Source organism: Oryzias latipes, chromosome 12, assembly GCF_053564925.1.
Source record: "Oryzias latipes strain Hd-rR chromosome 12, Olatipes_Hd-rR_3.1".
In the NCBI taxonomy this organism is placed as follows: domain Eukaryota; kingdom Metazoa; phylum Chordata; class Actinopteri; order Beloniformes; family Adrianichthyidae; genus Oryzias; species Oryzias latipes.
Window position 1 is genome coordinate 10,495,101 of NC_136248.1, and position 25,105 is coordinate 10,520,205.

General features: G+C 43.9%; 1 protein-coding gene and 1 long non-coding RNA gene across 3 annotated transcripts in view; both read right to left on the reverse strand.

Moving 5' to 3' along the window:
• phf24 (PHD finger protein 24) overlaps positions 1–25,105 on the reverse strand; it is a 95,706-nt gene that overhangs the window by 40,903 nt on the left and 29,698 nt on the right. The gene's annotated exons all lie outside the window — the stretch shown is intronic.
• LOC144996597 (uncharacterized) lies at positions 1,940–25,103 on the reverse strand. Its single transcript, XR_013659509.1, has 2 exons — positions 16,065–25,103; positions 1,940–10,637 (listed from the first exon to the last, which is right to left on the reverse strand). It is a non-coding gene; the product is annotated as an uncharacterized LOC144996597 (long non-coding RNA).

Genomic DNA, 25,105 nt, shown 5'->3' on the forward strand with positions numbered 1-25,105 from the left:
TGCTTCAAGAGGGAAATAAAACCTTCTGATGTGTAAAAAAATCCCACAAAACAAAGCAAAAATCAATTGTATTTAAAAAAAATGGTTCAGTAATATCTTAGATATGAATTGGCTTGCCAAAGGAAATTAGACTTTTTATAAATTTCTTTGTTTATGCATACTCATTTCTCAAACCCTTATAAAGTCTGCCAAGCCATCATGAAAACCACTTTAGGAAATCTATAAGATACCATTAAAACTAGGCAATAGAAACTTTGCAAACTTGCAAATTGATGCTGCACTTAATTTTTCAATAAAGTAAATAATTAAAAAAGCACTTCTCCAATAATAACCAGAGAGTAAGGTGGTGGGCAAAGCTTTGACATCCTCACTGAGAAAATAATGCACATGCTGCCTGTTTCTTATTTTAATTTGATTAAAAAGCGCTCTTACTACAACAACATTTTTATTATTTTTAAAATAAACTTAACCCACAAATAATAACTTTTATGCTGTCATCCTAAAACAATCAGCTTTCCACAATACAGCAATATTTTTCATGATTAAAGTGCATTTACTGTTGCAGAATTGCAAATAACTGTTCAAATTAATCTGATAATAGTCCCCCGTAAGAGTTGGTAAAGGATCCATTTATCTGTATATGCAGATCATTATAAATCATCAGGAACAAAGTAAATTATCCCACTGTCATCAGGAAACTGCTTCCTCCGTTTGCTCTGTGTCAGACGTCATTCCTTTAATCTCATATTCTCATTATGCATCATCACCATTAGCGACTTCAGTATCTGCAAAACAATGGTACACATCAAAAAAGGAAAAGGTCGTCCCTTCTTTGAAGATCTGGTGAGATTTAAGATTCAAAATAGCTTTTAAAGGGACAGAATCATATATTAAATATTTACTGACAACATCTTTAAAATATGTTAATTAGCACTAAAAGAGAACCCTGTGGGAACGAAAGATATAAATACCAACATTGTTCAACTTTCAGCCAAGAACCTTTATAAATAGCGGCATGAGGCTGCCCTTTTACATGAAAAAAAGTGCCAGTTGTATGGAAGAGTAAAAAAAAATCACTTTATAGGCATTTAGATATGGCAGATTTTTTAAAAGAACAATCTGCTTTTTAGGATGCCTTGCATAATTACAAGATTTCCAAGGAACCAGATGACTGTGTGATATGAAAAATGAATGTGATATTCACACAATTACCTGACTAAAAATAGTAATTATTAATAAAAAGCTCTATAACCTAATATCAAACCCATTAACTCTGTGAACCTGTGGGCTTTGAGCTTCTTTTAACAGCTGTCTACAAGTCTATAAGCTACTTTTTTTTTAAAGAAAAATCAATGAAAGACTGACTCAGCATGATCACATTATTGAAAAACCACAAGACTGTCCATTAAACACTTAAAATAGTTTTTAATTTTATAATACAACCCACTTTTTCATGTGTTCATATTATGCCTTTAAACTCCACCCTTTAGTATTATGAGATCTATTTATACAACTTTGAATGCAAAGAAGTCTTCTTCTTAAAATAAAGTCATGACACTTTCTCTGTTGATGCTTTAAGCTGCTATTGAGCATCCCCCTTGGTTGCTTTTAAAGGTGCACTTAGGTTAATAAGACGCAGTAAAACAAACAAAACATTGAACCCACTTTGTAACCAGTTTGGCAGTATGCTTCGGGTTGTTGTCCATTTGGAAGATCCATTTGCGCCCAAGCTTCAACTTTCTGGCTAATGTCTTCAAATGTTGCTTCAATATTTTCACATACTGTAAATTCCTCATGATACCATCTATTTTGTGAAGTACACCAGTCCTATTTACTAGCAAAACAACCCCACAACATGATGCTGCCACCCCAATGTTTACAGTTGGGATGGTGTTCCGAGGCCTGCGGGCTTCCCCCTTTTTCCTTCAAACTTTTTCCCTTTTTCCTTCAAACTTTTTCCTTAAAAAGATGGTCACTGTGGCCAAACACTTCAACTTTAGTTCCGTCTGACCACAGGACATGTCTCCAAAAATTAAAGTCTTTATCCTTGTGTGCATTAGCAAAATTTAATATGGCTTTTCTGTGTTTCTTTTGTAATAATGGCTTCTTCCTGGCAGAGTAGCCTTTCAGCCCATGTATGTATAGTACTTGTTTCACTGTTGATAATGACACATTCTTACCATCTTCAGCCTTCATCTTAACAACATCTTTTGTCTTCATCCTTGTTCTGGACATATCGGAACAAAGTACGTTCATCTCTAAGACGCAGAACCCGTCTCCTTCCTGAGCAATATGATGGCTGGACCTGCTCATGATGTTTATACTTACAAATGTCTGAACAGATGAACATGGCACCTTCAGGCATCGGGAAATTGCTCCCAAGGATAAACCAGACTTGTGCAGATCCATAATTGTCTTCCTCATTTCTTGACTGATTACTTATGACTATCTCATGATGTTTTACAAACAAGCAAGCGTGTTTCAAATGAGCCCTAATATAGATCCACAGGTGTGTTTTCTAATTAACTCAAAAGCTGTCAATAAGCGTATCAGAACCTTCCAAAGAGATGACATCATCATCTGGGGTTTCCCAAATTGTTTCAAGGCATAGTGATCTTAGCGTATGTAAAATTTTGACTTTAGATAGATAGATTTGCTTTTATTGTCATTGTCCATTGTACAATGAAATTGTAAAATGAATAAAAGTAATGTAGCGACATGGGGGTTAGCCCCGCCTTCAGCCCCTAAGACTCATGGGAAGTGGGGAATCTTGGTGTGAAAACCACGAGTGAGAGGGCTGGAAGCAGAAGTGACATCCATGGTGTTTGGCTGTTTGTGTGTGTTTGAATAAATGGGCGTTGATGCTGGAAAGGAGATTTTGCTTCTCTGCCTATTTCTTCCTCTCTGAGATTGTCCGGGGTCGTGCGGTGTATGAGGCACCGACAGCTCTCCAATGAAGCCACTCTATGAGCAGCTCGGCTACAGTGACGTACCAGCTGGGTCATTACATTGGTGTCAGAAGTGGGATTCTTAACCGATGCTGGAAGCCATGGAGAGCTAAGACACGGGAGATGGCAGAGATAGAGTGACAAATCCGCATTCTGGAGTCAGCTCGGGACAAGCGAGGGGCAAAGGTGAAACAGCTCCCTGATGGCACAACCGCCCGCCGTCATCTGCAGCCTGTCCCTGCGAGTTGGGTTTCCACGCCGGTGATGAACCGTCCAGAGCAGTCTGTGATGACTGCACGCAACCCAATCAAACTTCCGCTGTAAAATGGCTTAACACCGTTGGAACTACATCTGGCTCAGGTGAACTTGGCGGCCGGCCATGAGGCCTGGAGTCCCGAGGAGACTGACAGCAGCATTAGAGCAACGCATTAGACCAACGCTTTGGAGAGTAGGGTTCGACAGAATGGAAACGACAGCAGCTGGAGTCTCGTCGCCGTAGGCACAACGAATGCCTGGGAAGCTTCGCAGCTGATGTGCAGCTCTTCTCTCTGAGAGAGTATACTCCCCCAAGGCGACGTGCACCCTGAGGGTGTTGCTGCCACTGGTGCGGGGTCAGTGTTTGATTCTGCTGGCTGGGCACATACTGGCACGGAACTGTGTCAGTAACAGGTGTGCGAACCCAGCTAGCTGGGAGGAAGACTTTCACACGGTGGTGGTTGGAACCCAGGATTGTGAGCATGAGTCTACAGCCAGTGTGTTCATGTGTTTTGCTCTCTGTGTTGTTTGGTTCTCAGGTATGTGAGGGTTGTGGGTACACTTAACCCTCTTAGTTGGGGGCAGTGTTGCGACCAGGGGGTTAGCCCCACCTTCAGCCCATAAGACTAATGGGAAGTGGGGAATCATGGGTGAAAACCATGAGTGAGCGGGCTGGAAGCAGAAGTAAGGAGCTGGGTGGTTTGCCAAAATTTATTTGAGGCCAACCAATAGTCTTTCTTCATGGCCTTACAGCACTTCTCCCAGGACTGAATTTTTGCCTCCACAACAGCCCCCCACAGCTCGCTTAGACTGCCGATATCTGTAAACTGCCTCTGGAGCCCAACAAGCAAGCCAGGCTTGGTAGGACTCCTTTTTCAGCTTGACAGCATCCCTTACTTCCAGTGTCCACCACCGGATTCAGGGGTTGCCACCTTACGACCTTACAACCACCGCTTCAAAATGCAGCAGAGACAACAAAGGTGGAAAACATGGTCCACACTGCTATGTCATCAGCCTCCATGAATTCTTTTAAATCTAGTGAACTCCAACACTAAGCCCCTGAGCTGGGGACTCACGAGTAAACCCACACCAGCTTGCCACCTCTCACAATGGAATGGTACAGAGTCCAACTCATCTCGAAGGACTGAGTTGCAGAGCTATATCTAGCCGGTACCGCTCAACCTCCTCAACAAGCTCTTCCTTCCCTCCCAGAGAAGTGATGTTCCATGTTCCAAAATCCAAGTTCCATGACCGGAGTTTGGGCCACCGACGCACTCTCCCTCAACTGCTATCCAAGCCACATTGCACCTTCCCCTTTTGAGCTCTCCTGCAGGCTGCATCATGGGCCTTGGTCATTTACCAAGATCAAGACATTTACCACTCTCGCCTTACCTGCAAAGCCATCAGGATTGCAGGTGACCCATCACATTCATCCCATAGACACTTCAGTCTGTTGTCATCAGGGAGGAGACTGCAAAGTCTTCAGCCCAGAACCAGCAGACTCAAGAACAGTTTCCTCCACCAGGAAAAAGGAATCTCAACTCCCTCCTGCCCTACCCCCTCTGCCCCATTCCTTTGCTGCTACAACTTAAACTGAAAAATTTTCCCACAGTTGCTCCTTCCTGGACCAACTGTGGGCTAGGTGGGTGGCTGCCTGGAGCGTGGGGCGGGTCTCCTTTGGGGGGTCCTGGCTCGTACCTGGGGTTGGGGCGGGGGGGGCGCCCAGAACTCCTGGGTGGTGATGAGGCGCTCGTCTGGGGCTGTGGGCACTCCTCTGGGGTGGGGCCCTGCGTTGGGCCCTCCCGGCAGGGCGGGGGGCTCCTCTCCTGGTTGAGCTGGAGCTGCACTCTCTGTCCCCCCATGCCTCCCTGCTCTCTGGCTCTGGGGGCCCCACGGTGGTCCTGCTGGCCCTGGCCTGGGTGGCGGATGTGATCGCCCGGGGGGCGGTGGTTCTCTACCTGCTGCCGTGTAGCATTGGGGGTTCTGGTTGCCGCAGCTGCTGCGGCGGGGGTCTTGGTGTGGGGATGACTGGGCACTCTCCCTCCTTCTTTTTACATTCCATCATCCATTTTAGAAAGAACATAAACACTCGCTTGAGCACAGGTGTTAGCTCACCTTTGCAATGAAATGTTTCACACTAGTTGGTTTGAATGCATAAGTATGCGTGTGGGAACAGTATTTGTATTGTGTACATGTTGAAATGTGGACATTTTTGGAGCCAACAGGTGTGTTTATAACATTTGAGTGTGTGTGGACAGGCCCCGCCCCTTCTAGATCTGTATTACATCTGATCTAATGACCGTAATGATAAACCTCCAGAAACTTGTTGCTTTACGCTGCTTCATGGTTTTAACCCCCCCCCCTTCTATAATCACCCTCCTATCCCCCCCTCTCTAACCTCCCTCTCTCTTCTTTCCTTTTCAGTCCGGTCCAACACAAAAGATTTTCAAATGTGATTAAAATGAATAAAGTTTGGCCTCGATTACAAAGGGGTTTATTCAGACATACCTCTGGTTTGTCAGAAAATTCATAACCCCTGTTGTTAAAGGGAAGTATGTACAACACAAGAGGCCTTCAGCTCTCATCTGTCTGCCCAGCTGTTGGACAGGACAAGTTTAAAAAAAAAAAAACTGAAAAGTTTTCCACCTGCATCAGGACATAATCTTCACCAAAGACTGCTGTAACAAACTCGTCTACTTACTGTTTCTTAGCACTGTTTTCACTTTAAACTGTCTCTTTAAACCATCTCATTGCATTTCATCTGTGCTGTATATCAAGCGTATGCAGTATACTTGACAGATAAGACTTTGACTTACATGAGCTGGGAGCTTATTCCATAAGACAGAGCCTTTGTGGCTAAAGGCTCAACCTCCAACTGTGCTTTTACAGATTCTCCCCAAGCAGTCCTGCATTTTGTGAGCGAATTGTTCCGTTTGGGTGGTAAGGTACTATGAGGTCTTTAATATAGGATAGAGCTAGATGTTAGGGCTTCTAGGTTAGCAGGAGGATTTTGAAATCTTTGATATTGTGGGCTTTACAGGGTTTAAGTTATAGTTCATGAGAAATTAACATTTAGTCTTCTTTTTCCTTCCCTTAACTCCTAAATGAAGGCTCTTTGTACTTCTCTGCAAATTGTAACTCATTGATTACTACATTTAGCTTACATTAACCCACTTATTGAATCCTAAGGAAGCAAGCCAGTTAAAACCAGCTAGGGTGTGCTTCAAGGACCTAATCCATACTTTTCCACTGAAAAACAAAGCTATACATTATCTTGCTGGCAGGAGCAGGGGGCACTGACACAGACCACTCAAAAAGTAGAGTTGGTGAAGACAACCATTTAAGGTAGTAAGGACCATGGGGGTTTTTTTTGTCCTGCCAGACATTGGCCTGATGCCACATAGGGCACACCCCTAGGGATATATCTGTTGAGGCCGTTCTACTTGACGTTGTCTGTCATGGTATCGATCCAGAGTACTCTGTGCGACTTTATCCAACTTTTTATTAAAAAGACTAAATTACAATTCTTACAATTTCTTTAGTCACTTTCTTCCTCACCAATGAACACATAGGGGTTAGCAGAAGCTTTCCTCACATTTTTGGTGACTGCCAATGACTGCCGAATTTATTAATTTATTTTTAACATCCGGCTGAATCAAAAAAGTGTCATGGGAACACTAAGCCTATGGGAGGCAATAGTCTATGGGAGACTAAAATGTGTTATGGTTACACAGCCGTTTCAGTGTTGTTGGACAGCAGCAGTTTTAGCTCAGTTAATGGTGAACTGTGGGAACTGGTGCCGCTTAAATTAGAATAAAATGTTGTTTTACTATGTTTTGTAATATTACTTCACAAAGTGCAAGAGTGCAGGTTTGTGGATTAGCAAAGATTGAGTGAGTGGCTGGTGTATGGTTGTGTGCTGGCGAGGTGCTCTGGTCAGAGGAGACATGTAAATGGAGTGTGCGTGCGTGCGTGAATAGGGAGAGAGATGGAAAAAAAATGAAAGGAAACTACAAGTCATATATGTGAACAGACCTGGGGTGGCATCGAGAAAATGTTGGAAGCGGAGTTGCAGAAACCGGGCATCTCTGCCACAGATTCTTTTATGTGGAGAGAAAACTGTATATGACTGTATAAACCAGAGAATTAAGTTTAGAAGGAATAGGAATGTGAATAAGATGTGAAGGGAACTAATGAAGTGGCTACTTTGAAGAAGGATTAAAAAGAATGGAATGTTTTAGAAGCAAAACAATAATTGATGTATCAAGCTTGTGTTAAGATAAGGATTGCAGAGAGAGAGGTGGGGGGTCGGAGAAAACCCTATCTCTTCTTTACAGGGAAACTGGCTGTTGCTCCCCCACCCCTCTCAATGCAGATTGCATTGAGAGGTCGAGAATCAGAGAACTCCTCCAGCTTCCTGCAGAGGACCCTGAGTAATGGTGAATAAAGGGAAGCCAGCACCAGGTGGTAAGTGGGGGAACTACACCCCTACTGAACATGCAAGGGGCAGCAAGGTTTTCTCCCTCCCCTTGAAACTAACAGGAGGAGGGGGGGTGTTGAAATATGATCTCCATAGCTTTGGAGATGTGATGGGTCTGGTGGAGAGATGCTCCCTCTTTTGAGGGAGGTTGATTCAAATGCCATAGGGTGGCATTTGAAGTTTGGAGAGCCAGAGCTACTTGCATGATATCAAGAGGAGATCTGCAAGGGGTAGAAGGCGCGGCAGGCACTCTGCTCAAACCAGATGGTGATTATTTTACCACACCTCATGGGCATATTGGCAAAACGATGCGTGAAAAATTTCTCTTGCCGCTCAGATTTGCCTGGGAGAGATTCAGTTGTGTGGGAAAGGCATGTAGTACACCACATGAATTTGCATAAAACTGAACTTGATTACAACAATTCTGAAGTTGATAACTTGAAGCTCCATCTATTTCAATTACAGGTCGGACAGGCCCAAAGCAAGGCCACTGATCAAAGACTGGATCAGTCTTTTATTATTTAAAACCTATCAATAATTGCAGAACATAAGACATCCCTGCATCTCAGATGGTTGTTCGGGCGCCACCTTCTCAGTTACCATCACCAATAATCATCATAATCATGGCTTCTGGTGCATATCCTGATCCTTTCTAATTGTCAAAGTCACATACAAGCAGAAGCTGGGGACAAAATTGCAGAGGAAGAAACTGGAGGGGGCAGGGGCAGGATGGCTGTGGGGGAGGGGGGCACAATCGAGGTGGAAACTGGGGTGGACAGTGGGGACCCATCACAATGGGAAAAAGACTGCCCTTTCAACCTGGCATGTGCACAGGGTTCTGGTGCTCAATGGTTACCCCATCTGGGCAGTACTAATCAGGGGGTATGGCACAAGGCCCACCTGCCCCAGGACAGTTCATGATGGGATCCTGGGGGGAGGGACCTGAGGGTCCTCAATGATGCTGCCCAATCAGATGCCTGAGTGATGGGCTGACAGAACGCACACTCTCGGTACAAGTTGGAGGCTATGATCTTCCTTTGATGGTTGATATTGGAACAACATATTCAACCATGAATTATTTTCTAACTAGTGTTTGCTTGTCATAATGCACAATGTCCTTGGTTGGCTTCTCTGGGGAACCTCCTCATCTGCCATTCACCGAATCTGTGATAACTGTTATTTTAATTTCTCCTCAGTAAATTTGATGGGTGAACCCCCTGAGAGACGTGGAGGAGTCAGCCTCCTTTGTTTATCCCAAAAATGGAAGTCTTCTGTGATGGCTTTCCTACCCTGTGTCACCCCTCCATGTGACACTTCTGCATGATCATGAAAAAGACCACCTCTATTATGAAAGTTTCTCGACACATTTAGAAGGTAATAATTAAGAGATTAGGACAAACAGATTTTTGTATCTGAGGACAGAGTGGGTGCAGAGGTCCAGCTGACACAGAAGCAGCATAAATGGTTTTGCATGGGGGCAGAAAGTGTTTCCCATGCATCTCTGGCCATCCATCCGAACCATCAAGCTAGAGAAATGCTTTCTATGGTTAAACAAGCTCAGACTGATTGGCAAAGCAGAGTGGGAAGGACTTTTATACTCTCTCACATTAAAAGCACATCAGGTTGTTGCATCCACGGTCAATGATTTTGCCCTAGAACATGAACAGCTAGATCGCTGGCATGGGAGAGATGACAGACCATGACAAGGTATGGTCCAGCTCCCCCACTGACGTTGGTTTCTGCTCTACCTCCTTTTCAATCACATTTAATTCTCAAACTCTGATTTGAAACTCTGACACAAATCATAGGTAGAGTTTTTGTGAATTTCCTAAAGCAGCTAACGTGTAGCTGTGTTGGACTGTTTTCTTAATTTTTTATGTGTTACTAAAAACATGTAACATTGTACATCTGTTGGAGGTAGCCTTTGGGGCCAGTATAATGTTAAATGTCAAATGTGTGGGAGGGGGTTTGAGATCGAGATCTGATACATGCTAACTTGTATGGCCTGATCTCTGTAGACTTCAATCTGAATGATAAATTCCTCTCGGTGCCTCTCTGAGTCATTCGCTTCCACCTTCATTGTAAACAGATTTGGAGGAGCCAGCCAAAGACAAGAATCCTTTCAGTGTCCTTTTTCAAAACAGTGTGAAAAGCATCCCCCTGTTGTGCAGTTTTGGCAGCTGATTTTCTTTCACCTGGCTAAGGAAAAAAAAACTGTGAAGTCCCTACTTCACTTTGAAGAGTCCGTTAGAAATGTCCCTCATCTGTTTGACAATAAATAGACCGTACCATTCGCTTTGAGGGTGGTCATCACCACAGTTTCATAGGTTAAGGGATTGTATCTCAAATTGCACATGAGAAGCCACATTCATTGAGAATTCTGTGTGACTTCATTGGAGTTCAAGCTGGCACTGTTAAACAGCAGGAATAGCTTAATGACAAAAATTGCAGTCTTTTCAAGAAAATTAGATTTATTTCTGTCAGATTGCAATGAGTTCACATAAAGAATAAATTACCTGCTCTTTTTTAAAAAAGATAAAACAGCAGCACCTTATATCCGAATCAAGCCATATTTTACCCCAATTAGCAAAAGCTGAAGTGCAATCATCCGTTTTTAAATTTCAGTACAAATCTGTCCACCTCATCTTTTTTTTTAAGTCATCTTTTGATCATTCCCAGCAAGATAAAGTAAAAGCATTCCCAATGATATTTTAATTGGTTGAATGCTGTAAAGCAGGAAAACAAAGGGTTGAATGCTGTAAAGCATTCAACCCTTTGTTTTCCTGTTTCTCTTTCTTTATTATTACACTCATCTTCCGCCGTTTTTCGGCACTTAACTCCTTTTACAATGTTTAACCTATTTTAACCATTCAACTATTAAAATGTTCAGCTCAACTATTAAAATGTTCAACTCTTTCAGCTTATTTCAGCTATGACTTTTGGTTTTTCAAATCCTTCTGATATGGTGCCTCTGTCAGACTCCTCCCCCTCTCCTCTCCGCTTGGCTGCTGATTCTCAACACCTGCGACCACTTACCTCATCACCTCATCCGCCTTCATAAGGAGCCACAGGATCATCAGTCTTCGCCAGTCCGTTGCCCCTGATGGTGCATAGTTGGTCTTCAAGTCAAGCTATAGTTCGTTTGCTACGTCAAGTCTATGACTAAATCTGTCTCTCTCTACTCACCTTCAGGAATCCAGTACCACGAGTGGTCGCCTGAATCAGCTTCCAGTCGGTCTCGCCAATCTGTCCTCCCCTGCGGTCCCACCACGAGCCTCTGCCACCTCAAGCATCCCAACCTTCGCCAGCATCTGCCTACGGAGAAATCCACCAGTGACGCCGCTAACCCCTGTCTCCAGTTTGGAACCGACATCTAGTCCTGCTCACGCTCTGCTCTCTGCTCCTCGAATTAAATCTCTTACCTGCCACGCTTGCCTCCCGCTGTGTTTCTTCTGGGTTCCAGCATCTGGGTTCGAAAAGTGTTCTGTAGCCATGACAGAACGGACTGGCCATAACCCCGACCCAGCTGACCCAGAAGGACTCAGATTAGCCGTTTCCCAACAAGGAACCTTCTTGGAACTCCTCTACAGTACCATAACTCGGATCACGACCGTTCAAGAGGATTTGCTTACACGGGTAAAAAGGAACACACAAAGCATTACTAAGCTAACAGACCTCCATGCTAATGTTTCCCCAGGTTCATGCCTAACATCTTCCGGCAACAACCCTATTTCCGTTTCCTGTCCGTCTGCCGAAAATATCCGACTCCAACCAGTACCTTTCTTCGGGGATGTGGAAGCCTGCGGAGGATTTTTGCTGCAGTGCCAGTTAATATGTCAACAAGCTCCCCGATTCTATCAAACCGACCACAGTAAGATCACACTCATTGTCACTTCTCTACGAAGCAAAGCTCTCCAGTGGGCCCAAGCCTTTCTCTCTGCCAATCCCATCTCTCACCTGTCTTATGAGCGATTCCTCGGCGAATTCCGCCTGATATTCGATCAACCTCGTAAACAGGAAGAGGCGACCCGGCGGCTGCTTGCCCTCAAACAGCGGAACCGTACTGTTAGCGATCACGTCATCGATTTCCGCATTCTAGCGGTTGAAGCTGGCTGGCCCGATTTGGCCCTCAAAGGTGTTTTTTACCAGTCCTTAAATGAACAAATTAAAGACCATCTTTGTTGTCAACCGGAAGCACGATCCTTTGAGGAGTTAGTTTCCGCCGCTCTCAGGTCAGACGTTAGGATACGTGAACGCCAAAAAGAACGGAATCATCCGCCTCCACGTCTTCCGACTAAGTCAGTCCACGCTCCACCGATCGATCCAGGCCCGTATGCTGAATGTCCTGTCCCCTCCAAGACTATGGATGAACCCATGCAGATCGGTCACTCAAGGCTATCAGAAGAGGAGCGGCGCAAAAGACGCGAAGCTGGTTCTTGTTTCTACTGTGGGGCTAAAGGCCATTTAGTCTCGGGGTGCCCAGTACGTTTAAACTCCCAAGCCCCTCGCTAGACGACAGGCCGCGAGGGGAGTTATCTGCCACAAATTCTGGTAAAGAATTTATGTATTTACCTGTCAAGTTATGCCTCGATCTCCAAGTTCATGATCTTCGGGCCCTCGTAGATTCTGGGGCGGAACAGAGCCTTATTGACTTTCATGTAGTTAACCACTTGTCTATCCCCACAGAGCCCCTAGAAACCCCCATTGAAGCTTCTGGCCTCGGGGGACAACACCTGTCTCGTATCACCCACCGTACCAAGCCCATTCTACTCGTCACGTCAGGTAACCATAGGGAATCAGTTCAGTTTTACATCACCCAGTCCGCGCATACTCCCATAGTGTTAGGGTTCTCCTGGCTTAAGTTACACAATCCCCAATTTAACTGGGCTCAAGGATCTGTCACTCAATGGAGTTCGTACTGCCTCGCTAACTGTTTACTGTCCGCGGTTCCTCGTGTGTGTCCCATTGATACCGAGAGTCCCGTCTCGGTAGATCTTGCTTCCATTCCATCATGTTACCACGACTTAAAAGCGGTTTTCAGTAAAACGAAGGCTAGCGCCCTTCCCCCGCATAGACCTTACGATTGCGCTATTACCCTCCTTCCTGGTGCTCCTTTACCTAAGGGGCGGCTATTCAACCTGTCGGGCCCCGAAAGAAACGCCATGGAACAGTACATCCAGGAAGCGCTTTCGCTAGGGCACATACGACCCTCCTCCTCCCCTGTGGGGGCTGGATTTCTCTTCGTGGAGAAAAAAGATAAGACACTCAGGCCTTGTATCGATTACCGCGAACTTAATCAGATCACAGTCAAAGATAAATACTCCCTGCCACTAATCACATCCGTTTTTGATTCTGTTCAACAAGCTCGAATCTTCACTAAATTAGACCTCCGCAATGCGTACCATTTGGTTCGCATCAAAGAAGGCGACGAATGGAAGACCGCATTCAAAACACCCTTAGGCCACTATGAATATTTGGTCATGCCTTTTGGCCTCACCAACGCCCCTGCAGTCTTCCAGAGGTTAGTTAACGACATACTCCGTGATTTCCTTAATCGGTTCGTCTTCGTATACCTAGATGACATTCTCATCTACTCTCAGGATCAGGCCCAACATGAACACCACGTACGTCTCGTGCTGGAGAGATTATTGGAAAACCAGCTTTATGTAAAATTTGAGAAATGCGAGTTTCATGTTTCAACCGTTCAGTTTCTCGGCTATATCATTGAGGCCGGTTGCATCCGACCTGATCCTGCTAAGCTAGAGGCCGTCACCAACTGGGCTCCTCCAGACAATCGGAAAAAACTTCAACAGTTTTTAGGCTTCGCCAATTTTTACAGGCGCTTTATCCGTAATTACAGCAGCATAGCTTCTCCCCTCACGCGCCTTACTTCTACTTCTCACCCCTTTGTCTGGTCCACTGAAGCCCAACAAGCCTTTGATAAATTGAAAGAACTGTTCGTTTCCGCACCCATCCTTATCCAACCGGACCCATCTCGCCAATTCATCGTCGAGGTCGACGCTTCTGATACCGGTGTGGGGGCCGTCCTCTCCCAAAAGGAAGACTCAACAGGCAAAATGAAACCTTGTGCCTTCTTCTCCCGCAAATTATCACCGGCAGAACAGAACTACGATGTCGGCAACCGAGAACTACTTGCCATCAAGCTAGCTTTGGAGGAGTGGCGTCACTGGTTGGAGGGAGCAGAACAGCCATTCATCGTCTGGACCGATCACAAGAACCTGGCCTATCTCCGCTCAGCCAAACGGATCAACTCCAGGCAAGCTCGTTGGTGTCTCTTTTTTGACCGCTTTAATTTTGTAATCACCTACAGACCCGGATCCCGAAATGTCAAGCCTGACGCCCTGTCCCGAAAGTACAGCCCATCAGAACGCGCCCCAGCCACTATCCTTCCCTCCACCTGCGTCATCGGAGCCCTCACGTGGGACATCGAAAACAAGGTACTCCAAGCCCTGAGAGACAATAGTAACCACCCTCCTGTCCCCAGGGGTACCTTGTTCGTCCCTGCTGATCTCCGGTCCGAGGTCATCACCTGGGGGCATACTTCCCGCTTGGCTTGCCATGGGGGGGTTCACCGGACTCTGAACCTTATCCGCAAAAGGTTTCATTGGCCTGCCATGGAAAAGGACGTGCGGGAGTATGTCGCTGCCTGCTCCACGTGCGCCCGATCAAAATCTTCATCCTCAGCTCCGGCAGGTGTGCTTCATCCTCTCCCCACTCCCAATCGACCCTGGTCCCATCTTGCAATGGATTTCGTCACCGGTCTCCCCCCGTCACACGGTAACACTACTGTCCTCACTGTTATTGATCGTTTTTCAAAAATGGCTCACTTCATTCCCCTTCCTCAACTCCCCACGGCCACTGAAACTGCTGACCTGATGGTCAAACACGTTTTTCGCCACCATGGCATCCCTATGGACATCGTCTCCGACCGTGGCCCCCAATTCACGTCACAAGTGTGGAAGGCTTTCTGCTCTGCCTTGGGGGCCACGGTCAGTCTCTCGTCCGGTTATCATCCCCAGTCAAATGGCCAAGCGGAGAGAGCGAACCAGGAGCTGGAGGCAGCTCTCCGCTGTCTGGCGGCACAGAATGAAAAGGACTGGTCCACCTTCCTGGTATGGATAGAGTACGCCCATAACACTCATCCTTCATCTGCCACCGGGATCTCTCCTTTTGAGGCCGCCCTAGGGTACTCACCACCTCTGTTTCCATCCCAGGAGTTGGATCTGGCAGTGCCTTCCGTCCACCATCACCTCCAGCGTTGTCAACGCGTCTGGACTCAGACGAAGGCCGCTCTCCTCCGCACCAAGGAAAGCAACTGCCGGATCGCCAACCGTCGCAGGGTGGTGGGACCCGACTATCAACCAGGTCAGAGGGTTTGGCTCTCTACTCGCAATATCCCCATTCAGGCATCCTCCAAGAAACTGGCTCCCCGATTCATCGGTCCTTACGTCATAGACAAACTCATCAACCCTACCTGTGTCCGTCTTCGTTTGCCCAAAGCCCTGAAGGTCCACCCGTCGTTTCACATCTCCCAGATCAAGCCAGTCCAGGACAGTCCTCTGTGCCCGCCGTCCACTTCCCCACCGCCCGCCCGGGTCATCGACGGCGCTCCGGCCTATGACGTCAGCCGGGTTTTGGATGTCCGTCGTAGGGGTCGTGGATTCCAGTTCCTGGTCGACTGGGTGGGCTACGGTCTGGAGGAGCGCTCCTGGATTCCCCGCTCGTTTATTTTAGACCCCTCGCTCATTGAGGATTTCTTCTGTGCCCACCCTGATCGCCGCCCTTGACCGCCTGGAGGCGGTCGTTGAGGGGGGGGTACTGATATGGTGCCTCTGTCAGACTCCTCCCCCTCTCCTCTCCGCTTGGCTGCTGATTCTCAACACCTGCGACCACTTACCTCATCACCTCATCCGCCTTCATAAGGAGCCACAGGATCATCAGTCTTCGCCAGTCCGTTGCCCCTGATGGTGCATAGTTGGTCTTCAAGTCAAGCTATAGTTCGTTTGCTACGTCAAGTCTATGACTAAATCTGTCTCTCTCTACTCACCTTCAGGAATCCAGTACCACGAGTGGTCGCCTGAATCAGCTTCCAGCCGGTCTCGCCAATCTGTCCTCCCCTGCGGTCCCACCACGAGCCTCTGCCACCTCAAGCATCCCAACCTTCGCCAGCATCTGCCTACGGAGAAATCCACCAGTGACGCCGCTAACCCCTGTCTCCAGTTTGGAACCGACATCTAGTCCTGCTCACGCTCTGCTCTCTGCTCCTCGAATTAAATCTCTTACCTGCCACGCTTGCCTCCCGCTGTGTTTCTTCTGGGTTCCAGCATCTGGGTTCGAAAAGTGTTCTGTAGCCATGACACCTTCAACTTTTTAAGATATTCCAGGTGTTCCGGGATTTTTTGCCCTATTAAAATACATAGGCAAGTTTTGGTGCATGAGGTCGCCGGTTCAAGACCTGGCTTGGACATTTCAAATTTTTTTTAACCATTCCAATATTAAAATGTTCAGCTCTTTCAGCTAATTTTAGCTATAATTTTTTTTTTTTTTTTTTTATAAATGCTTGAACTATTCACGATATTCCAGGATTTTTGCTCCATTAAAATAAATGGGAAACCTTGCACATAACTCATTTTACAGTTTTTTTTACCTACTTTAACCATTCTCCTATTAAACAGTTCAGCTCTTTCAGCTCATTCCTTTCCGCTAACACATTCGTTCCTTCAAATCCTCAAATTCTTCAAACAGTTCAGCCATTTCTTCAACAATTTCAGCTTTTATGCTTAACTCCATATACAATTTTTGACCTATTTTAGCCATTCAACTATTACAATGTTCAGCTTATTCCTGCTATGACTTTTGGTCCTTTAACTAATCAAGATTTTCCAGGATTTTCAAGGATTTTTGCTCCAAAACCTTTGCTTCTTTCAACCATTAAACTTCAACATACTTTTAGCTAGAGACACCATTCAAACGTTAAAATGAGCACAGCAGCTTAAAGCACACATTAACACTCAATGTGTGCTTTAAGCTGCAAAAAACAGCGGGAGCAAATCTGAGTTAGTTTTGAAGTATTTTTTATTTTCCTCTGTGTAGCTGATAGCTGCAGTTCAAACAGTGCTTCAGCCATCTTGTGAACAAGTGTTGAGACCCGGGCCTTAGCCCCGCCCATGGCCACTAAGACTCATGGGAAGTGTTGATTCCCACACCATGAGTTTAGGTGTCTGTGAAGAGAAGTCACTCTCATGATGTTGTGACTCGATAACACATAGCAAATTAGCAAAGCTGCTGTAAAATGTGATGGGCTATCTGCTTCTCTACATTGTTCTCCATTATTGACATGTATGAGAGAAAAAAGTTTGATGCAGCAGAATTGGCTGTATGTAACAGCAGTTGCCCTGCAATGAAGATACATGTTGTCTTTACGTGCTTCTTTCTTCCTCACTTTATGTTCTTCTGCGACTCCCTTGTAGACATTAGGCACAATATCTCATAAGGGGCCTCTTGTTGGTGGGAGACATTGTACTTGTTCCTTTACACACCATTTAAACATTAAAATGATCACAGTACTTTGGACTACAACATCAGGTTTAAAACCATTATGGGATGGCGACGGTTTGGCAGCCATTTTATGTTCTTCAAATTTTCAACAGTTCAGCCATTTCTTCAACAACTTCATCTTTCATCCTTAACTTCTTCTACAATTTTTGACCTATTTTAGCCATTCTAATATTACAATGTTCCGCTTTTTCAGCTAATTCCTGCTATGACTTTTGATCCTTCTATTTTTCAAGATATTCCAGGATCTTCCTGGAGAGTTCAGTCATTTCTTCAGCAAATTCAGCTTTCATTCAGCAGTACAGCATTCAACCCTGCATTTTCTTCTGGAAATGCAGCTCCTTCTAGTTATAATTATGCTGTTTTAGGCAAGATAATGGGAAAAAAAGACATAATTTTTGTAGAGTGTCAGTAGTTCATTAGAAATTTGCTTCTGAGTTGTGGGTGGGACCGCTGGTGTGGAGTAAGCCCTCCCCCTGCTTCCCAACATCCTGCTGATTACATGCTCTCCGACTAGCTAACGGGTCTCTAAAACCCTATCCCAAAAACAAACAATGGTGAGCAATATTGGAGCTATCTTGCCTTACAGTACCAAGCAGGATGCCAATTCGGGCGAGGATAACAAAAACATTAATGTCTGTATTTATCTGCAAGTGCATGCATCATAATGGAGTGGAGTTGGAAGCTTGTGGGCCACCGATTATGGCACCGACAGTGGGGCAAAACGTATTTAGTCAGCAATCAATTGTGCAAGTTCTCCCTCTTAAAAAGATGAGAGAGGCCTGTAATTTTTCGTCATAGATATAATTAAGATTGAGAGACAAAAGAGACAAAATTAGAAAAAATCTATAGAATCCCAATGTCTGATTTTTTATGAATTTATGTATTTATGGCACCTGTTTGAACTTGTTATCTATATAAAAGACACCTGTCTACAACCTCAAACAGTCACACTCCAAACTCCACTATAGCCAAGATCAAGAGTTGTCTAAAGACACCAGAAACAAAATTGTTGACATGCACCAGGCTGGGAATCCTGAATCTGCAGAAAGTAAGAAACTCGGTGTGATGAAATTAACTGCGGAGCTATTCTTAGGAAATGGAACACATCCAAGACCAGAACCACACAGGGGGACCTAGTGAATGACCTGCAGAGAGTTGGGACTGAAGTAACAAAGGCTACTATCAGTAACACACTACGCAACCAGGCATTCAAATCCTGCAGGGCCAGACGCGTTCCCCTGCTAAACCCGGTACATGTGCATGACCGTCTAAAGTTGGCTAGAGAGCATTTAAATGATCCAGAAGAGGATTGAGAGAATGTCAAATGGTCAGTTGAAACCAAATATAACTTTTGGTAAGAACTCCACTCATTGTGTTTGGAGGAGAAACTGCATGGAGGAATGGGTCAAAATACAAGCAACAGTTTGTAAAAACCTTGTAAAGACTTACAGAAAATGTTTGAGTACTTTCCTTGCCAAAAAAGGGTATAAACAAAGTATTGAGTTGATGTTTTGTTCTTAATCAAATACTTATTTTCCACTATAATTTACAAATTAATTCTTTAAAAATCATACAAATGCCTGTATTTTATTTCTTGTTTTTCAGGGTTGAGGTAAACCTATGTTGAAATTACAGACCTCTCTCACCTTTTTAAGTTTCAAAATTAGCTGACTAAATAATATTTTGCCCCACCGTATCTATCTACAAGCTTTTTCCAACTTCCTTTTTTCATCTGCTCTTGATTCATTACGATTTGAACAATACAAATACTCCAAAACACAATTTTAAGGTTACTTTTCTTTGTAATTGTCCTCCCCCATGAGAAAAATGCTACAACAACATGTTAAAAAAAAAAACGCAATTTTCATTGAAATGGGTTTTTAAGGAATGAATTTAGCAAGTATCTTTTACTCAACCCAACCATATCTGGATGCTTTTGCCCCAAAGTAGATAATCGCTTATCATAAGACAGCAAACAGTATGTCATCTTAGCAAATACAACAAGTCTTTGTTTTTTTGTTATTATGCATAATTTTCTTATGATGTATGATTTCGTGAAATTATGCCTATTTTCCCTTCTGTTCTGTAATGCACAGTTGATGCTAATTAATATTTCACAGACTATTGCCTTAGGGTGCTCCAAGCTGCTCAAACATCTGAGTCATGACAGCCAGCTGGTGGGTTGTGAATTATTTAAAGTCTGAGGAAAGTGGAGTCGGAGAACTCAATGGAAATTCATGTTGACATGAGAAATTAAACTATTTTGCATCAATTTTCAAACTAGATCAAAACTTTTAGAAGTCTATGGGCAATTGCTTATGAAACAGCAGAATACATCCATCATGAAGGAAAAAGCAATAAACTAAGGTTATACTTTAATGTCTTTAAGTTGCAAACTCTTCACCTCCCTAACAGAAATGCATATTCCATACAACCACATCACACTCTCTTAAGTTACACTGCTGATGGGAAATAATCAGAGAATCATCTGTACATCAAAGAGCTACAGAAATAGGGCTGGGTATTACCAATAGTTTCCAGAAACGATTTGATTTGATTAATCAAAGCCTGGATCGATTCAATTTAATATATATATATATATATATATTTATTTATTTTTTCTTTTATTATAACACTTTATTTAAACCAACAGACCAAAATATACCTCTATAACACATCAGAGGAAAACCCAACCTGCACTTCTGTCTCACTATGGTTGACTTCCATCAAACACAATAATCTGAAATGTTATGCATAATATTTCATCCAAAAATCCTCCAAATAGTCTTTCAGTAGTAAGTATTTGACCTTCAATGCCAACAAATGCTGACAAAACTCTGACAAAGTTGAACAGTTGTGGCTTATTGTTGCACAACAAAATAATCAATAACTGGCCAAATCCCACGTTGAATAAATAAAACCTATAATAGTCATACTTTAAATCTAAATAAACCCATTCAAGTTTCTATTTCAAGCTGTTGTACAATTATTTGTGGAAAAACAAAAAGAATATAGCAGATTGTGCAGCACTTGAGGGTAGCACAGCTGTGCAGTTCCATACCACCCTTTATTAGAAAATCAGACAAAAATAGTGCCATAATCCTGTTTGATCTCACAGTGATTGGCAGTGTTGGAGTTCACTATATTTCCCAAGCATGTCTTGGCTTAAAATATTGAAAGTTGAATCTAATGTGCAATATATTTGGTCCAAATTGCATTCTTGTTGCTCATGACCAAAGGTGTAAACAAAAGCAGCTCAGGACTGGAAACCACCTCCGCTCTTGTTGGACTTGGACAGCAGACTCACAGTTTCATTCCTACTCTAATGAGCTAGCTGCTATTCACTCTTCATAATTTAAACGGTTTAGCTCGTTAAATGAGCAAATGGTTCATCTGCAGGGCGCCAGAAACCAGCAAAAACAAATCTTTTCTTTTCCTTTCATGGTGGACTATCTCATCGCTGCTCTGTGGACTGTGTTGTACCGTAGGACTGGCTGGGTGGGGCTGAGGCTGGATGCTCAACTTCCTGATCAAGACTGGACTCCTGTAGACCCCTACCTAATGTTTCAATGGGTAACAACAAGGAAGCGATGCCAGCCACCAGACCACAGGCACAGTACACACCAAGGGTAACGTAAACTGATCTCCTCAGCAAAACCTGAGCCACAAAGGCCGCCTTTACACTGCATGGTTCAAGTGACCCAATTCCGATTTTTTCCTCTCATGTGGCACAGATCGGATATGACCGGTGAACGTGTAAGCAGGACAAAAGCACATGGATTGCGTTTTTCTCAGATCGGATACAGGCCTCTCTCATATGTGGAAATAAATCGGAAACGAATCGGATACGTGCATTTGCGTGTGCCATGTAAGCAGACAAATCGGATATTCCCCAGTAAATGATTGTGAGTCGTACGTCAGTGACGTCAACTCAGGACACCACCAACTGAGATCACATGACTTATTAAGGTGCTTTTTGTGCTGATTTTGCTTTCCGCGTGTTACCTTTCAGCCTAAGGCTTCAGACCGTAGTCGGAAACTGCTGTTATGTCCGGTCCGGACGCAAACGGTAACTAATGAAGCGGGACACAGTTGCTATGGAACAGGCTAGAAGCTGTTTATTTCTTTGGGGGGCGTGTATGATGGGGGCCGTGTGTGTGAGCGCGCGCGTGCTTGCGTGTGTGTGTAAGGAGAGAGAGTGGGTGTGAGTGCGGAGCGGGGGAGTGTCGGCTTACCGTAAATTAAAAATAAGGTGTATCGCCCAAAAGTTTTGGAGTCTTTCTTAACCCACTCTGGAGGCTGAGGGTTCAGAACGGAAAAGAGAACCCCGAGGAAATCTCCCGTGTGTTTCTGACTACGGTCAGAAAAGAGAAGTCATCGCGCAGGAAAGGTTCAACACTTGGATCAAACTGTTAGTACAGCACGTCTGCAAACACTTCCTCATTCAAAACTCAGAGAGAGCACATAAGACGGCCGAGCAGCCCCCCTTTTTACTCCCCCATGCATCCCCTCTGGAGCGCCCAAGGCAACGCCTCCTTCCGTCGCCGCCTTGCCTCCATGACAACCGCAATTATAAAAGTCCGAAAGAGGTCCGCGGAGTGCGGAAATACTGCTACATAGTCCTCAGAACGTCTATGTTTGATAGTTTCAGCATTGTATAGTGTAAATGCAAAAATCAGATACGGGTCACTTTCAAAAGATGATGTAAGCGGGTCGTCAAAAAAATCGGATATAGTCAGAAAATCGGATATGAGCATCAAGACCTGCAGTGTAAATGCGGCCAAAGGGTGTGATCAAGGCACCAATCCTGGCAATGGCGCTGGAAGTCCCCATCGCCAAAGCCCTGGTTTCTGTCGGGTATACTTCTGGTGTGTAAACAAAAACAACTTGATATCCTTGATATTTTTTTAACCAACTCTTATTTGGTTGGATTTAAATCTGAATTGATATGGTTTACGCATTTAGCCATATTTGTATACAAATATAATAATAATCTATATATGTTCTACAGATATTCATATTAATCTAATACAGTTGACACACTGTAAAATTACAAAAAGTAGAAGCTCCATGCTCCGACCCCCGGTTTGTTTGCCTCTGTTCTTTTATTAGATTTTTCTTTATTCTGCAGTCATGTTTAGTTCAGAACTTTTATTTTGAAAGCTATATTTGAATTCAGTATAAGAAGTCAATAGCCGCGGTTACATGGGCAAAATATCTTGATCGGATCAATGGTCAGATTAAAATTCAACCGTGCACATGGGCACAGAAAACCTTTTCCGATTAGAACAAACTGTCATGGTGCCTCTGTCAATCTCCTCCCCCTCTGCTCTGCTCTGCTCCTGACTCCACCAGCTGTGACCACTCTTATCATCAAGCCTCTGCCCCCTTCATAAGGAGAACCAGCTCCAGTATTCAACGCCAGCTCGTTGCCCCTTATGGTGATTACGCCTGGTCAAGTCTACTCTAGCTAAGCTACCTTGTCTTGTTACCTCGCTAATCTTATTCTCCTGCTTCAGGATTCTCACCCACAAGTGTCACCTGTGTGGATGTCTAACGGAGCAGTTCCAGAGTTCCAGTGGAGGAACCCGCTGATGCCTACCGCGCTACTACCTCCAGCCATGCCACGTCAAGACCATCGTTCAGGCCACGAGCATCATTCAAGCCAGGATCCTTCATCACGCCAAGACTACAATCCATTACTTACGTTCCTACCTACCTGTGTTTTCCTTCCCGGTTCCAGCATCTGGGTCTGCCACGCCTACGAACTATGACACAACCGTTCACATGGGTCACACTTTCGGTTGGAATAAATCATTTAGGCATGTGCAATAGTGTTGAAAATACCGGAAAAGGAAATGAGTCCCACAGTAAACAAAGCTTGCTCTCATATACATTTATGCAGCAGCTCGGTTATATACGAGATGATCTTCCAAACGTGCTTTTATTAATGTTATGAATATTATGAAGCGCCTGTTCGTTCATCATCTTATTTTGAATCCGTGTGGTCAGTGATTTTTATGTGGAAGAACGGAGGTCCCAGGAGAGGCTAACATTCGCGCTAACAACATTAGCCTTGTTTGATGAACAAAAAATCCGTGGGTGGAGATGGAGAAACTTTCTGCCGGGCCTGGTCTGTTACCGTCAGTCGTTGGTGCAACACTTCCCCTGGTTAAACCTTTGACTATTGATAATCCTGTAATACAAAACTCAATTAAAATTTGCCATCAATTCAGGAAGCATTTTGGTTACTTAAGTATGAGCCTGCAAGTTCCAATAACACCCAATAAGTTTTTCCAACCTTCATTGTTGGATGCTGCATTTCAGAGGTGGCGGCGACAAGGTCTGAAGACCTTTAACGACTTATTTTCTGATAATCAATTTGCCTCTTTTCAACAATTGGTCGACAAATATAATGTTCCTAGCTCAGATTTTTTTAGGTACTTGCAGGTGCGTCATCTCATCATGACCTCCATCACAGGGTTCCCTATTAAACCTCCTCAAAATACTCTGGATAACATTTTAATCTTCAATCCCACCTGGAAGAAATCCATATCTAAATTGCTTAGCATGATCTCAGCCGTAGAGTCTCCCTCGATGCTAACCATAAAAACATCTTGGGAGCAAGATCTTAGTGAAACCATTGGTGAAACAGACTGGGAAAATATTGTAAGGAACATCAACTCATCCTCAATGTGTGCAAAACATTGTCTACTGCAGTTTAAGGTTGTGCACCGTGCTCACCTCTGTAAAGCCAGATTAGCCCAAATGTATCCACAAATTGATCCACTGTGTAACAGATGCAAATCAGCAGAGGCCACACTAATTCACACTTTTTGGTACTGCCCCAAAATACAGTGCTTTTGGGGAAATATCTGTAAGGCACTTAGCTCCATCTTGGGAGTCAAACTGACTTTGAACCCACTTGCATTTCTTTTTGGAATAAACAGTGGGGCTCCCACATTGCCTGCAAGTGGTCAGAGGATCATTACTTTTTCAACTTTGCTAGCGCGACGCCTCATTCTTCTTAAGTGGAAAGATGCTGCCCCACCCACTTTATCACATTGGATTCGCTATGTGCTTTACCGTCTTAAACTTGAAAAAATAAGATTTACTGTGAGACGGTCAGAGCATAAATTTTATAAGATATGGAGACCATTTCTTAACTTTTTTAGTCTACCATCTACGAGCGTGACAGAATGATGCCCCCCCCTTTTTTTTCTCTCTTTTTTTTTCTTTTTTCTCTACGTGTATTGATACATTTGCACTTTACTTATTGTTTTTGTTTTTTTTTTTATAAATATGCTATTTCATCTATACTGTGACATATAACATGTACCATTTCATTTTCTTATATTTTCTTTACTTAACTTGATATTGATGTGTATGTCACTGACAGCAGCAGGGAGTGGGGGATTGGGTTTTGAATTTGTTTGTATTGTGTTTTAAAACTGAAAACTTAATAAACATATAAAACACACTAAAAAAAAAAATGAAAAAAACACATTTTTTGTGCAGTTTCTTACATCATCTGCTGTGATGTTTCTAAAGTACAAAATCCAAGCCATTATTTAAATATAAGTTTTAACTTTAACACCTAAAAAGGCTAAGATTGTGTACGCCATATTTGCAGTTATTGTCCTCAGTGACAAAAAAGTTAAAATATCTGAAACTGTCTAGATAATACTTAAATTTCTAATGTAATCTTCCATGAGCAAAACTAACAATGCTCTCAGAAGCACCAGCGTTCACTTGTCTCTGTTAAAACACAAAATATTCTTTATCCAGTCGGTTGTCATCTTTACATATAAATGACTGTGGTCTTGTGGTAAGCTGTGAGGAC